The sequence below is a fragment of the Bactrocera neohumeralis genome, chromosome 4, assembly GCF_024586455.1.
Source record: "Bactrocera neohumeralis isolate Rockhampton chromosome 4, APGP_CSIRO_Bneo_wtdbg2-racon-allhic-juicebox.fasta_v2, whole genome shotgun sequence".
Classification (NCBI taxonomy): Eukaryota; Metazoa; Arthropoda; class Insecta; order Diptera; family Tephritidae; genus Bactrocera; species Bactrocera neohumeralis.
In genome coordinates this window covers 70,227,717-70,242,400 of record NC_065921.1, presented here as the reverse complement: position 1 = coordinate 70,242,400, position 14,684 = coordinate 70,227,717, and the positions used below count along the sequence as shown (strand labels likewise).

The 14,684-nt window shown below is 31.4% G+C and overlaps 1 protein-coding gene across 1 annotated transcript in view; it reads right to left on the bottom strand.

Moving 5' to 3' along the window:
• The window catches only part of LOC126757277 (uncharacterized), a 292,908-nt gene extending 279,148 nt beyond the window's left edge, over positions 1 to 13,760 (bottom strand). The window contains exon 1 of the mRNA XM_050471055.1: positions 11,586 to 13,760. The gene's annotated coding sequence lies outside the window, so the exon portion shown is untranslated. The remainder of the gene's footprint in view (positions 1 to 11,585) is intronic.
• Between the last annotated feature and the right edge of the window lie 924 nt (positions 13,761 to 14,684).

The window sequence follows — 14,684 nt, the reverse complement described above, 5'->3', positions numbered from 1 at the left end:
ATATATAAAGATTCATTCCCCAACGCCAAGAGTAAATATAAAAAAATTGCCCGCAGAAATTTTAAAATTGCGGATTATCAAACTCTCTCATTTCGTCGCGTGACAGTGTAGTTCAAAGATCAATTATTCTCAAAAAACTTTTTCTTTTGTAAAATAATCTACATAAAATATTTAAAAACTTAACATTCTATTGTTTCATTGACGTCTTTATTAAGAAGATTAAGAAATCTGAGCAACAAGCTGTTAACTACATTATTATATTATATTATATATTATATATACATACATATGTATGCATCTATTAATAACTGTCAAACGTTGCCTACAATTAGGTGCATAATTATTAAGTGATAAATAACTTATGTATTTTCTAATGAAGTCACGCACCTCATTGGGCACATACTCGTATGGTGACCAATGCTATAAAAAAGAGCTCTTGGTAATTACTAATCGTCTAACCGGATAGAACATTATTCGTCGGTCTGCAATACCCTGAATAGGTACTTACATACGTACAAAGCGGTTAATATTTATACGAACGCTTATAAACCAGATATTCGAGTGAGTAATTTTCTGTTTATTCGAATAATTTTAGGCCCTACTACGGTATAGTAGTATAATAAATCACATTTTCAATTTTCATATTTATGTTTTCGGATTTAAGATCGATAAAATGATGTTAAACATATTTTAATAAAATTAAATATTTATAGCGGAAAGCTATATTATTTTAAAAAAGTTTCCAAGAGCTCTATTTTATAATTTAGTAGCTTCCGTCTCCCAACATAAAATTATCTTCGTATAAGAAAGTAATGTATCATATCATGATCATATTATCGATTTACTTCCCATTTTTTAATTTTCTTTTCAGCGATTTGTCATTGCTTATAACTCAATTTGAATTCGACAAACCTCAACAAAAGCTATAATGGTAGATAAGCCGAAACTTTGTTCAACAAAAAAGTGCTTCTTCCGGCTATTAACACCTAGCAGCAGAAATTGACATGTCTTTTAATCACTTCCTTACCGCCAGTAGCAATGTCGTGTAAACGACGATTTTGGAATAAAATATTAAAAAATAATAAAATCAATTTTGGCAGCAACGCTCCTGTGGGTCTTTGAACTGTGCTACTGTCATTTGAAGATTCCGCCTAAAGATACAGCAACATGTGTTCGTGTTGTAAGTACAAGCGAAGGTACACGCACCCACGTGTACGTGTGTATGTATTTGTGTATGCATGCGCGTGTATATTAACTGCTGCCAACTATTTATGTGCTTTGCATACGAAAAATGCACCCACAACTAACCACTGGATAGTGAATAATTTATGGGGGCATTAGTTGTTGGCGTGATTTCCGATACAAATTTTATATTTATAGTTATTTGAGTAAGTTTAACAACTTTTATGCATGTATATTAGTATGATAAGCGGGTATATGTACATAGATATAAGCACATGTACATATAAGGCACGATAGGAATATTTAAAGTGGTGCGCTGTGAAACACAGCACACATACATAATGGACATATGAAGAAAAAATTGCTTACAGTATATTTTAAAATTAGATATTGATTAATTTTTTTTTGTATATATAAAAATTTGTTTTTAACTTTAATAAATAATTTTTTTATTTGAAATTTATTTAAAAATGTTTTTTTTTGATACAAAATTATTACTTTTATAAAAAATTTTTTTTCTAAATTTTAAAATATTTTTTATTATCAAAATTTTTTTTTTATTTTAATTTTGCACTAAAATTTTTTAAAAATTTTAAAGATTTTTTTTTGCATTCTTTTTTTAATTTTTTAAAATTAGTTATTGATTAAATTGTTTTTTTTTTTATATTTAAACATTTTTTTTCAATTTTAATAAATAATTTTTTTATATAAAATTTATTTAAAAATTTGTTTTTTAATACAAATTTATGTTTTTTTATATAAAAGAAATTTTAAAATATTTTTTTATTATCTGAATTAATTTTTTTTATTGTTAATTTGCACTAAAATTTTTTTTAAATTTATAAAGATTTTTTTTTTGCATTCTTTTTTTAATTTTTTAAAATTAGTTATTGATTAAATTGTTTTTTTTTATATTTAAACATTTTTTTTCAATTTTAATAAATAATTTTTTTATATAAAATTTATTTAAAAATTTGTTTTTTAATACAAATTTATTTTTTTCTATATAAAAGAAATTTTAAAATATTTTTTATTATCTGAATTAATTTTTTTTGTTGTTAATTTGCACTAAAAATTTGTTTAAGTTTTTTAAAGATTTTTTTTTGCATTTCTACTTGTTTTACTTACAAACTAAGCGCACGGGAATGAGTTTTTGTTCTTATACGAATAAGTATATGTGTTTACTAGCCTTTGTGCCGCTGTACAAATGACTTTTTATGTGTGCTTAAAAGCTTTAATTACCGCACAGAAAGTTCTAATTAAACAAACGCTAGAAAAAAGTGTGTTGCCTTACTTTCAGCGGCAGAAATTGGTAAATATTTCATTGGTATATGAATATACACATAATTATATGTATGTATTCAGTTATATTATTCACCGACAAAAAATTTATGAAAAGGAATTTCATAACAGCAATGATATGAACAGCGTAAATAATAATATTAATGTAAATAAATAAGAAGGTTTTTTGTCTGTGGCAACCATGGCAGCCGGCTTTATAAATACCGCCGGCGAAATATGCGCAAAAGTTATAAACCGAAGCAACAAGGATATGTGTTTACTGAGAAAATAATTTTAAAATGTAAGTACGTGCTTGTAAGAGTATATACACTCGTGGCCACGCAAACCTTACCACTAAAAATTTTCATTTATAACTTTTATATATTTTTCGGTGTGAAAATAAAGTTCTAAATTGCTACGAATTTAATGCCAAACACTTCAGCTATCAATATGCAATACATGTGTTGCGGTCAACAACAACAATAGCAAATTGTGACTAGCAAGCAGCACGCCCGCATATGCACGAGACTGGGCGGTTAGACAAATGGCCGTTTGTCGAAATAAGTACGTTTTAAGCATGCATGAATAACAATGAATGCGTATAAATATGCAACAATGGTATAATCATACATACATATGTACATATACACATACTGACATGTATTGTAGTACGTGCGTTGGTATTGGTATAAAGTCACAGCTGTTGTTTAATAGAATATTAACAGCAACAAAGTAGACCGCAGCACGTAGAAGACAAATAAATAAAAACAAATAAATTGCGTAGCAAAGAAAACGCACAACTACAACAACAACAATACAATAAGTGAGCGCAAAACCAAATTAAACAGTATGAAATTTCAAATGAAATGCCCGGAGCGGCTATTAAATATTTCAGATTCAAGTTAAGGTGAGAAATTTTCAAATTTAATTTGTTTTTCGTAGAGAAGTGTGCCAAATGGGCAGGTGAATGAAGTAAATACATATAAAATATCAAGCTTTTTGAGAAAATTTCTTTTCCATGTTAGAAATTGCACAAAAATAAATGAAAATTTTTATTCTGACTTCATTAAAAATATTTTTCGCTGCAAAGTGTGCATTTTGATTTGATTTTAGATATTGTCTGGTGTTTTTGTTTGCTTTTGGAATTTAATTTTTATTAAAAACTTTTACAATTTTTTATTAATCTTAAAATTGTTTTTATTTTTTGTTTATTTTATGTTTTATTTATTTTTTTTTTATTTTTATTAAATACACATAAAATTGTTTATTTTTTTGTTTATTTTATATTTTATTTATTTTTTTTTATTTTTATTAAATACACATAAAATTGTTTTACTAAAAATTATTTTAATAATTTATTTATTTTACTATTAAAAATAACATGTCAATGCAAAAGCATGCTAGGAAACAACAATACAATATTTGTGGGTTTGAGCGAAATTTTATATACACTTTAAAAAAACGAATATTCGTACATATATACATATATACATATACATATATGTGTATCTTCATACTTAATAGATGTATGTATATGAATTAAATTAGTTTTTTTTAATTTTTTCGCGTTACTGTGAAACATTATAAACTATGCAAAAATTGAAAGCACAGCAATACAAAAATTGCGCCTGCGGATAGGCAAGACTTTTTTCATACACAAGTTTTCAGCATTTTGTGTTATTTTGAAATATAAAACATGTTTTTTATATGAAGTTGGTGTTTTTATTTGTATTCTCTTGTATGTATGGAACAAATATTGCATATATTATGCGCTAACGCCTATAAGTATGCAACATTTTATATTTTATGCGAGATAAAGAGCAAATTTAATTTCAAAGTTGAGATCAATAACTGGTATTTTATAATTTTAAAGCATTTTAGCGATAAAGTGATAATTATTTTCAAAAGTTCATTTAAATTGTAAAGCTTTTACTGAAAGATAGAGTTCAGTAATTATTAAATATTATTCTCGATGTAAAGACCGATATAAAAATAACCACAATTTAACATTTGATTTTATAAATAATAAACAGAAATACCTCACTATTTAATACAGCAAGTAAAAAATTTAAAATTACGCCTGGAGATATGCCACATACATATTTTTAATTTTGTTGGTACTAAAATTTTTTGTTGACAACAAAATATTTTTTAACAATAACGACTTAATGATTTTGATTGATTTTTAATATTAATTTCAAATATAAGTTAAATAAACGCCTGTGTGTATGCTACATTTTAAACAAATGACGAGATATTTTAGTTGCAGTGGTTCAAAAGTGGTACTTTAAAGCATTTTAGCTACATAACTGATAACTGTTTTCAAAATTTCATTAAAATAAAAGAGTTCTACTGAAAGTAAGAGTTTAATAATTATTAAATATGATTTTTGGTATAAAGACCGTTATAAGAAACAGAATTTATTATTTAATTTTATAAAAAAATAGATAAAAAAGGAGCAAAAATACCTAACTATTTAATACAACAAGTCAAAAATTTAAAAGTGCGCCTAGAGATATGCCATATATTTTTAATTTTGTTACAACTAAAATTTTCAGTCTTCAGTAATTATTTGAACACAAAATATGATTTAACAATACCGTTTAAGTGATTTTAGTTGACTCTTATTATTATTTTCAAATAAAATAAGCATGTTAGTTATAAAACGCCTGTGTGTATACAACATTTTCTAAAAACTACGAGGTATTTTAGCAGAAAATAATAAAATAAAACTGATATTTTAAAATTGTGAAGCAGCTTAGATACATAACTGATAACTATTTTTAAAAATTAATTTAAATTGTAAGACTTTTACTAAAATATAGAGTTCAATAATTATTAAATATTATTATGCGTATAAAGACCGATATAAAAATAACCATAATTGAACATTTTATTTATATAAATTAATAGATGTAATAGTAGAAGAAAATTCCCAAACTTTTAATAAAACGCCTGGAGATATGCAACATATTTTTAATTTTGTTACTACTAAAAATTTCAATATTTCGAAATTAATTGAATACAAAATATGTTTTAACAATACCCTTTAAGTGATTTGAATTGACTTTTAATATTATTTTCAAATAAAACAATCATATTAGTTATAAAACGCCTGTGTTTATGCAACATTTTCCAAAAACGACGAAATATTTGAGCGGCGGATTACAAAATTTCGCCACTGATAAGTATATTTCAAGACTGCTATTAAGTTAATTAACATTTTAAACCATATGAAGCCTTCCATCTTACAATTAAGCGTGTGGCAGCAATGGCATAGCAGAATTTTTAGTACTTATTTCTTAAAAAATAACGCATTTTTGTGGCATTATACAGCACTTTTAATAATAACAAAAAATAAATGTAATAGCAAGTCTATAACACAGCTTCACGCACTGCTCGAATGCTCAAATGCAGAAGCACAGCACGATGACGAACAGAAATAAAGCGAATTTGCGGCAAGCACAACAAAGCAATAACAAATATTAGTTTAAAAGAACAATTTTCAGTAATCAAGCTACATTAAAATTACTGAGTAATAAATATAAGCAGCTGGCAATAATAACAACAAAAATAACAACTAACCACAACCGCCAAACGCGGCTTGAAGAAACGTCAGCGCGCGAGCAACAAAACAAAAAAGAAGCTGCAGCGCCCAGTGCGAATAATGAGAAAAGTAAATACATAATAATAGCAACAACAACAACAACAACAACAGCAATAATAACAAAGTTTATGGCCGCGTATAATGATGCATTTACAAGAAAATCTGTAGAAGAGTAACAACAACAAATAACAAAACAGTGAATGCGCGCTGGAAACCGACAACAAAAGCAACAACAACAAAGCAGGAGCTTTAAACTACTAAATGGCAAAGTGGCTGTGCCACACACACATACACTCGCCAGGTTGCATGCAGCAACGCTAATTTGCTGTTGCAGCTGCTTGCAGCGTTGTGCGCTTTTATTTGTATTTTATGGCTGTAGTTGTTATTGCTGTTGTTGCTTGCAAATTGCCCGTTTGGCTGTGCAAACACTCGTCGGCAGCGACGTTGTCGTCGTCGTCGTCTGTCTGGCCAACAGCAATCACAAGTGATTCGGTTTTGAAAATTTCTGCTGTTAATGGTGCGTTTTGATTGGCAGCTGTTGTTGTTGTTGTTATTGATGCAATTTGTTTGTTTTTTGCCGCTGCTAGCGCTGCTCATTTGCAGTTTTGCTTTTAATGCTGCTGCCGCACTTGTGGTGGCATGCGCTTATTGCTGCCACTGTGTTGATTCTATTATTATTGTTGTTGTTGTTATTATTATGTTTGGTTTTTTTAACGTTGCTGTGCACACGCATGCATTTAACATTTAATTAATTTTGCAACATAAAAACAACAACAATAAAACTAGTATAACAGCTGGGAGTAGGCTCTCGAAGTGCTGTTATGCTGTATGTCAGTGTGAGTGTGTTTGTTGTATCAAAATTGCCACATAAATCAGCATAGTTAGCGCGCATATATGAGCATAAATAAATATTCTACTTCTGCTTCGCGTTAATTTTGTTGTTGTATGCTTAACATGTTTTTGTTGTTGTTGTTGTTGCGGTGTGTTATTACATTATGCATCGCCGCTATTGGCAGCAGCGCACAGCCGAACGTGTCTAATAGCACGGTGTGAAAATTCACGCCACTTCATTTATGTAGTTCTGTGAGCCTCTGTTTTTATTGTTTTCACTTTTCTGCATTTATTTGCTTTCAAATTTAGCACTAAAGAAGTTTTTATGCTTAACCTCGTTCTTAATGCCATTAGCTTGAGGGTAAGGTGGCAAAAAATTACATATTGAGGCAGGTGCTCTAAGCTTAAGCATATATATGTATGTATATTAGGGTGGGTACAACAAAACGAATGTTCTTTTTTTCGTTTCGTACTCTGAAAAATTGATTGATAGACTCCTTTGTGAAAGGCTCTTCAAGTATGAGCTATGAAATGTAATGCGAAGGTCCACTGCCTCACGGTTTTCTATTTCTTTTTCGTATTATCAGATTAGAAAATTAACATCTCGCTTCGAACTATTTGAAGAAATATTTTATAGACTTTATAGGAAAAACCGAGAGAGACCAAATTGTAGAGCATTGAGTTTCCTACCCATGAAAATGAAATATGAGAAGAAAACCGTTATATGAAAGACCTTCCCGTTACAATTTAGAGCTCATACTTGGAGAGTCTTTCTTATAGCATTGACAGACGGCAGAGTTGTTCCGAATTAACTGCATTAATTGCTTTAATCCGGATTAATTCAGGAGTTGGTGAAGCTAACGCCGTTGCTAACTCCCATTTAATCCTCAAAATTTTAAAGTATTAACCGCCAATGGCCAATTTTAATTTATTGTGATTGAAAAGAAGCGTCAGTGTTGTAGCTGTTTTTCAAATTTTCAATAATAAAACATAAAGTTTTATGTTGTGATGTTATTTTATAATGAGTTTTAAAAATAACATCTTCATATGTTTTCGTAATAAAAAATGGTTTTGTAACCCATCTTCTATCCATTTTCATTGAAAATGTTATAAAAATGACTATCAACTGTTTACGAGAGTTTCAAACCCGCATAGCTGCCATTTGTCATTTAAAAAATTGGATCTGATTAAGTGCGCAGTTAATCCGGATTAACGCTGCCGTCTGTCAAGGTGCCTATCAATCAATTTTTAGAGTACGAAGCGAAATTTTTTTTTTTTGGCTTTTGACCTACACTAATGTATATGTTTGTTTAACTATACATATGTATATACACGAGAGGAGAGGTACATATATGCTCTTATGTATTCTGAAATATTATTTTTGTTTCTATTTACCAAAATAAACAAATATATATTTTTGCAAACTAACTGTGTAAGTTCGTGTATTGACGATAAGTCCTAATCGGAGCTAAATATAGTAACCGCCAACTGTCTGAATTCTCAAATGATATAGAAATGATAAATTTCCAACAGGCTTACTCAAATTCAACTTTTGTCAGGCACAAAATAACTCGAAATAATGCTGCTGTAATTTTGATCATTTAGTTGGAGCAGGTTAGATTCAGCGGATTAAAGTTCAATACTCCGGCTTTCGATGCTGCGCTCTATTATAAAAAATACTCATAGAGTCTTCAAATATTGATGCTACTTTACTTTTAAACCGCGATTCACATTTTACATTCTTTGAAGCTGTTCTATGGCTTGGTTTACCCAAGAGATTATGAAACAGAGTCGGTAACTAAATTTCAAAGATCTATATAGGCTTTTTAATAATGAAGCAACAATAAGACGATATTCGCTTGAAGCTCAAAATGAGCTTCGGTTCTTGATTTATGTATGGTACTTTATTATATAGCTAAGACTTCAGAGTAGGTAAAAGAAATCGGAATTTTAAGTGTAAAATATGAAGTGATAAGGATTTCTGTGGTTCATAACCAACGGCACTATAAAGAAGTCTGTTTTCTGAAATCAATCAAACGAAATTTTTATCACGAGGTTGCATATAAGGAACGAAAGCTAACAAAGATTGAATCCCCACTCGTTTGCAACAGCAATAACTCAAAACAATTAGCAATGCCGTGCTCACTACATATACTATATTATTTTAATGAAATCTTCACAGTTAGCTCTATCAATTAAAAAAAGCAAAAAAACTCTGAAGAGTATCGAGTACTGCACAAAAGTACAGCTGTTAAGATGATAAGAAATTCAACTTTCTTACATTTGCAGAATTGGCTTAAAATACATTTCTCTCATTTTTGATATTTTAAGAAATAGAGTAAAATTTTTTAATGACGGCAAAAACTTTAAAAGTTTTCTTAGTTTGTATTTGGTGTAAATCACAGCAATTATAGAAAGCCGTTTTGTTCTGACAAAGACGGTGCTTAGAATTAGAATTATTCATAGGAAACCAAGTGGCTTAGAAATCACTAAAGTCCCTTAGGGATAGATAATGATAGAAATAAGAAGTTGGGTGTACTAAATGATCAAGGCATTATGATCATTTAGTACACCTAACTTACTATTTCACTAAAAAACCAACACTAACTTCTAGGACACGGTGATAATACTTATAACTGTGAAGTAGATGAACTATCCGGAAGAGTCACCGCCCTACAATTATACCCCCATAAAGAGGGAATGTATCGTCACCTAAAATGCAATGCAACGTATCATCCAAAAAAAAAAATCGAAAATCGCTGTCAGATACAATAACTAATATATAGCCATTTTATAACCAAAACTAAAATTTTGTTTCAATATGAGCGGTTTTTATTAGCTATTATAACGTTTTTCCTTCGTCTGTAAACTGATGTTACGTTATTTTGAAGTTTAGGTGACGATAAACATATGTATGCCTCTGGTTACTTGTAGATTTCTAATCGCCAGATATGTTATAAATGTGGCTAAGTATCGGTGTAATCAATTCCAGACTTGCTCAACACGCAGGCAAATGTGGCATGAATAGAATATGGGAATAAGACGAAATTGAAATATTGAAAAAATAACTATCAAAACCCAGGAATGACAAAAGAATTTAAGTAAGAGTGCTAACAGGTTAAAGGCAGACATTCCAGCAGACTGTGAATATCATAAAAAGATTATTAGAAAAGGTGTCAATAGTAGGTTAAAGAGAAGACTGTGGAACATCTTCTATTGAAACCAAAGCTTTATATAATAAAATAATAGCAACAATCGATTGAGAGTTTCTCAGAAGAGTTTCTCAGAGGTCTCAGAAGTTGCACCAATAAAACTTTTTGCATTGATGAACTTTATCAAGGGCACAGGGTGGTGGTTAGTAAAATAAAGGGAAATTAGCATCATTGGTTTCATAATGGATCTACTAAAGGCCTATGTGCATCCTCAGACATGCACCTTATTTACCTACCTAAGGTCAATTAAATAGAAAAGTTTTTGAAACCAACAATATAATGAAACTATTTGACAGTGACTGCTTTTTCTAAGTAACTGAACTTGTGAAACGCTATTTATTAGCGATTTGGCAGTAGTTGTCTGAACTCGTGAAACAGATTCAAGTTATTTAATAGCGATTTCTTTCCTTTAAAAATGTTGCTTTCAAGTTTGTTTCAAGTTCGTTTGTTCTTTTCTCACAATGTTGCCTTAAAAAAAGTGCGACATTTTCTACTCATCACAAAAATGCGACGTCACGGTTTGGCAACCTGAAGGCGGGCATTGTCATACAGTAGAAACACTTTTTTTAAAGCATTGCCAGTGAGTATAGTCGCTTGCCAATGGCTTGGCGGGTGGCTCCCAATGCAGAAACAAGCTCCAATTCAGCATTTTCGAAGGTTTTTGGTCCTCCTTCACGGTGACGCTCGTTAGTATCGAAATCGTCGTCTTTGAAGCAATGAAAACACCGATGATAACAAACTTTTTATGATCGCAATTGGCAGAAGTTGATCTTGACAATATTTATTTCCAAAAAAACGTGGCTATATGCCACACAGCACTTGCAATCACCGAATTATTGCAAGAAGAGTTTGGAGATTTGATTATGCCAAGAAATGGTGACATTGAATGACCGCCAAGAAGTTGTGATTTAACACCATTACACTGCTTCTGGTGAGGTTGTTTGAAGTCATTAAGTCTTTAGCAATAAACCAGACTCTCTTCGAGGTTTAGAAGTCAATATAGGACATTTGATTCATGACATACGACTTGATTTAGTGGAAAAAGTACTCGAAAATTGGGTTCATCGAAATTCGTTCCTGCAGAAAAACTCATGAAGGCCAGTTGAATGATCTTATACTCAGATCTTAATTGTATCGATTTTACTTCACGGTAAATAAAAAAACATTTGAATTTCCTTAACAATTAGCGTGTTTTTTGTTTTTGAAAAAAAAAAAAAGAAATCATGTCACTCTTATTGGAAAACCCTGTATTATCGGTATTGCAATTTTAACATTCACAACTATTTTTGCCAATCTTTAATTATGCCTGACTTTCACACCTTGCGAATTTGCTGTCGATTTAGTAATTACACTGCTTACTTATTTTAGGCCGGCTGTCAATAGCTTATGCTTTTCAATACATATATTTATACTAGCTTGTAATTAAATTCCCCTCCCTCCCTACACGTTAGAATAAATGGCAAGCGTCTTACCTTTTAATTTGTGAAATTGATTTGCCACTGTCTGCTTGCTAATGCTTTAGTTGGCTGTGTTGTTGTTGCAATGTGTTTGTAGTTATTGTTGTATCTTTAACTTAGTGTCTCACTAGTATGGGTTTTCCTTACGCCTTTTGGCGCATTTGTTCGCTGCTCTTTTTAATTATTTACGAATTTATAATTTACTTTGTTATTGTAGTTGTTTTTGCTTTTTACAATTTACTTTGTTATTGTAGTCGTTTTTGTTTTTTACAATTTACTTTGTTATTGTAGTTGTTTGTGTTTGCTTTTATTCACTTTTACGCTGTGTCTGCCTTGTAATTAAACAAGCCTTTTAGGTTGATGCACCTGACGTTGACAGCTATTTATTTGTATATTTACCGCAATGTATATATGTATGTGTGTTTCGGCTTATAGCTCTGTGTGTGTATGTATGTGTGTGCGTTTTGTTGTTTTCTTGTATTTGTTTGCCTTTGCAAGCGGTAGTCAAGGGAGCCAAGCAAATAAGTTAGCGCGCGCGTATGCTTGTTTTTTTTTGTTTTTGTTGCAATTTTTTGCTGTGATTGACTAGCAGCTCACTTACTTTGACATTTCAATAACTTTGCTTGATTGGTTTTTTAATTTCATTTAGTTTTAAGTTATTTTGGGCCGATATTGTTTGTTGTTTTTGTTGTAATTTCAAGTATTTCTCAGTTTTCACGTTTGTAGCGTCAGTTATTTGCTATTGTTGTTGCTGCAAACAAATTTTTATTTATTTTTAAATTTTTTTAATTTTTTTTATTTTTCAAATTTCATATTTTTTGCTTGCTATTGTTGTTGTTGTTGCAAAAAATTTTCCTTTTTTTATTATTTTTTCAATTTCATATTTTTACATTTATTTTTAATTTTATTTTTATTTTTTAAATTTCATATTTTTCGCTGACTTTCTGTGTTGTTGTTTTTGTTGTTTTCTGTGGCTGTAAGCAGTTTTGTTTTAAAAACAATGAGAAAATGTTGCGATTTTAATCAATTCAAGGCAAAGAAAATTCACAAAATACTTTTAAAATATTTAAAAATTGTTGTTGTTGTTATTTTTTTATAATTTTTTTTTGTTTCTGCACTTTCTCTTCACACACTGGGGTTCACGTCGTCTCACACTATATAACGAAATTTTATATTAATTGCTAATTAATCGAGAAATAATTTTATTATATTATTGTTGTTTTTATTTTTCTAAAATGTGCTGCATAAATTGTAAGCTTTACAGTTATAAAATACCGTAAATTTGCTGCATATAATTAGAAAAGCTGCTGAAATTGCCTTTATTTTACTTCAGTCAAGCCGCAAGGTGGGTTGTAATTACATTCAACTTTTTTCATTTATCATTCAATTTTATTTTCTCCAAGGAATCAAGATTTTTTAAAAATTAAAAACTCAAGCTTTTGCGCAACGAAAATGAAAAATTTCAACACAAAAATATTTATCTTGCTTTTAAAATTGTCTCACACTAATTTTTTAGCAACTTGCAACTGCCACCTTTAACACTTTGCACCAATTTGCAACTGCAGACTGACAACACCCGCTTATCAGCATCAAAAGCGTCACTCAGCACAGTAAAAGTGACTTATGGTGCAATTATCACTGCGGCACATACGCGCTGTTGCTGTCAATCGCACGCTGGTTCACACTAACGCGCCGCGCGGCCGCTGACTGCAATGAACTCACGCCGAGCCACACACAGCAGATTGCAGCACTTAAGATGAGATGTTTTAGGTTGTTCTTAAATAATTGTGATTGCAACGGCAAACTCCGTAGACGCCACACGCACTTTGACCGTTGCTTATCAGCCAGCTCGCGAGCACTTTTGGTTTCTCTGCTTTGCTTCTACACTACACACGCGCTTATCAGTTTGCGTTCACATCGGTTTTCTAATTGCTTTTCACCACACATTAAATGCCCCACAATCAATTGCATTCATGGAAATAAATTCCAACTTTTCACTGATTAACTCTCCGCTTTTCGGTTGCGACTTCAATTTTTAACACACTCGGAAAAATGCACTTTGTTTGCCTTGCAAAACATTACACCGTGTCGTTTTCTTTTACTACTTCTTGTAATTTATTCACACAACAACCGCGACGTACTTCCTTACTTGCACACGATTCGTTTACAACTGCCACATGCCACACATGGTAGCGGCCAAGTGCTGCACTGGCTTGCTGACTCTGGCGACGACGGCAGCGGCGGCGGCTCATCAACAGGAATGGTCGGCTGGTTGGTGTGCTCGTTCGCTGGCTCATCGGCAGTTCCAATGAGAATTCGTATGCTGGCGGTGTTATCGCCAATGCTTGGGAGCTAAGAGCGAGCGCTGGCGAGAGATTTGATGCGGAAAGTTGGTAAATTTATAGCAAGCGAGAAAAATTGTTGAAGGTGATATAAAAATTTATTTGATATTTTTTCTAGCATAATTTTAATAATACTAAATGAGAATTGCTTTGTTGTTGGCTAAAAGTAAAGTGTAGTTTAAAGGTTAGGCTGGGTTATTCTGGTAAGCCAATAAGTCACGCATAGACGAGTTTTGGTCCTTTGCAATACCAGATGAAATGCAGTTGCTCCAAGAGGAGTAGCCATCGTTTAAGATGCCTGCGCTTGACGCGAATTTTAACAGACTCTGCGGCTTCACTATCGATACCTCCTCCAGTGTATAATAACGTGGAGATCCCAGATGCTTACAGCATAATCTTGCCAATGCGGAGCAAGTGATCGTCCATTGTTTCCCTTGTGTCCTGCTCTAGACGTTTCGTGCAGTCTTTTCGATTTGTCAGCTCCATCCTGCGAGCGTGTGACACCACTAGACCACTGACCAGTTAGTATTATCATCATGTTTCTACAGTCTCTTCTATCGAGTGTCACTAGGAATTTTGTGCACCTCCGATCTATCGCTTTGCACATGACTTCTGGTAGAAAGGTAGCTCATTCCATCGGGCTTTGATATGCCATGCTTCTGTCAAGATCGTAGTATAGGCAATGCATGGGTTTCCCAATATTGATCTCGTTTTCGGATATTAGACGTACACCATTCTTGGCAATCTTGTCCACTATTTCATTACCCTTGAT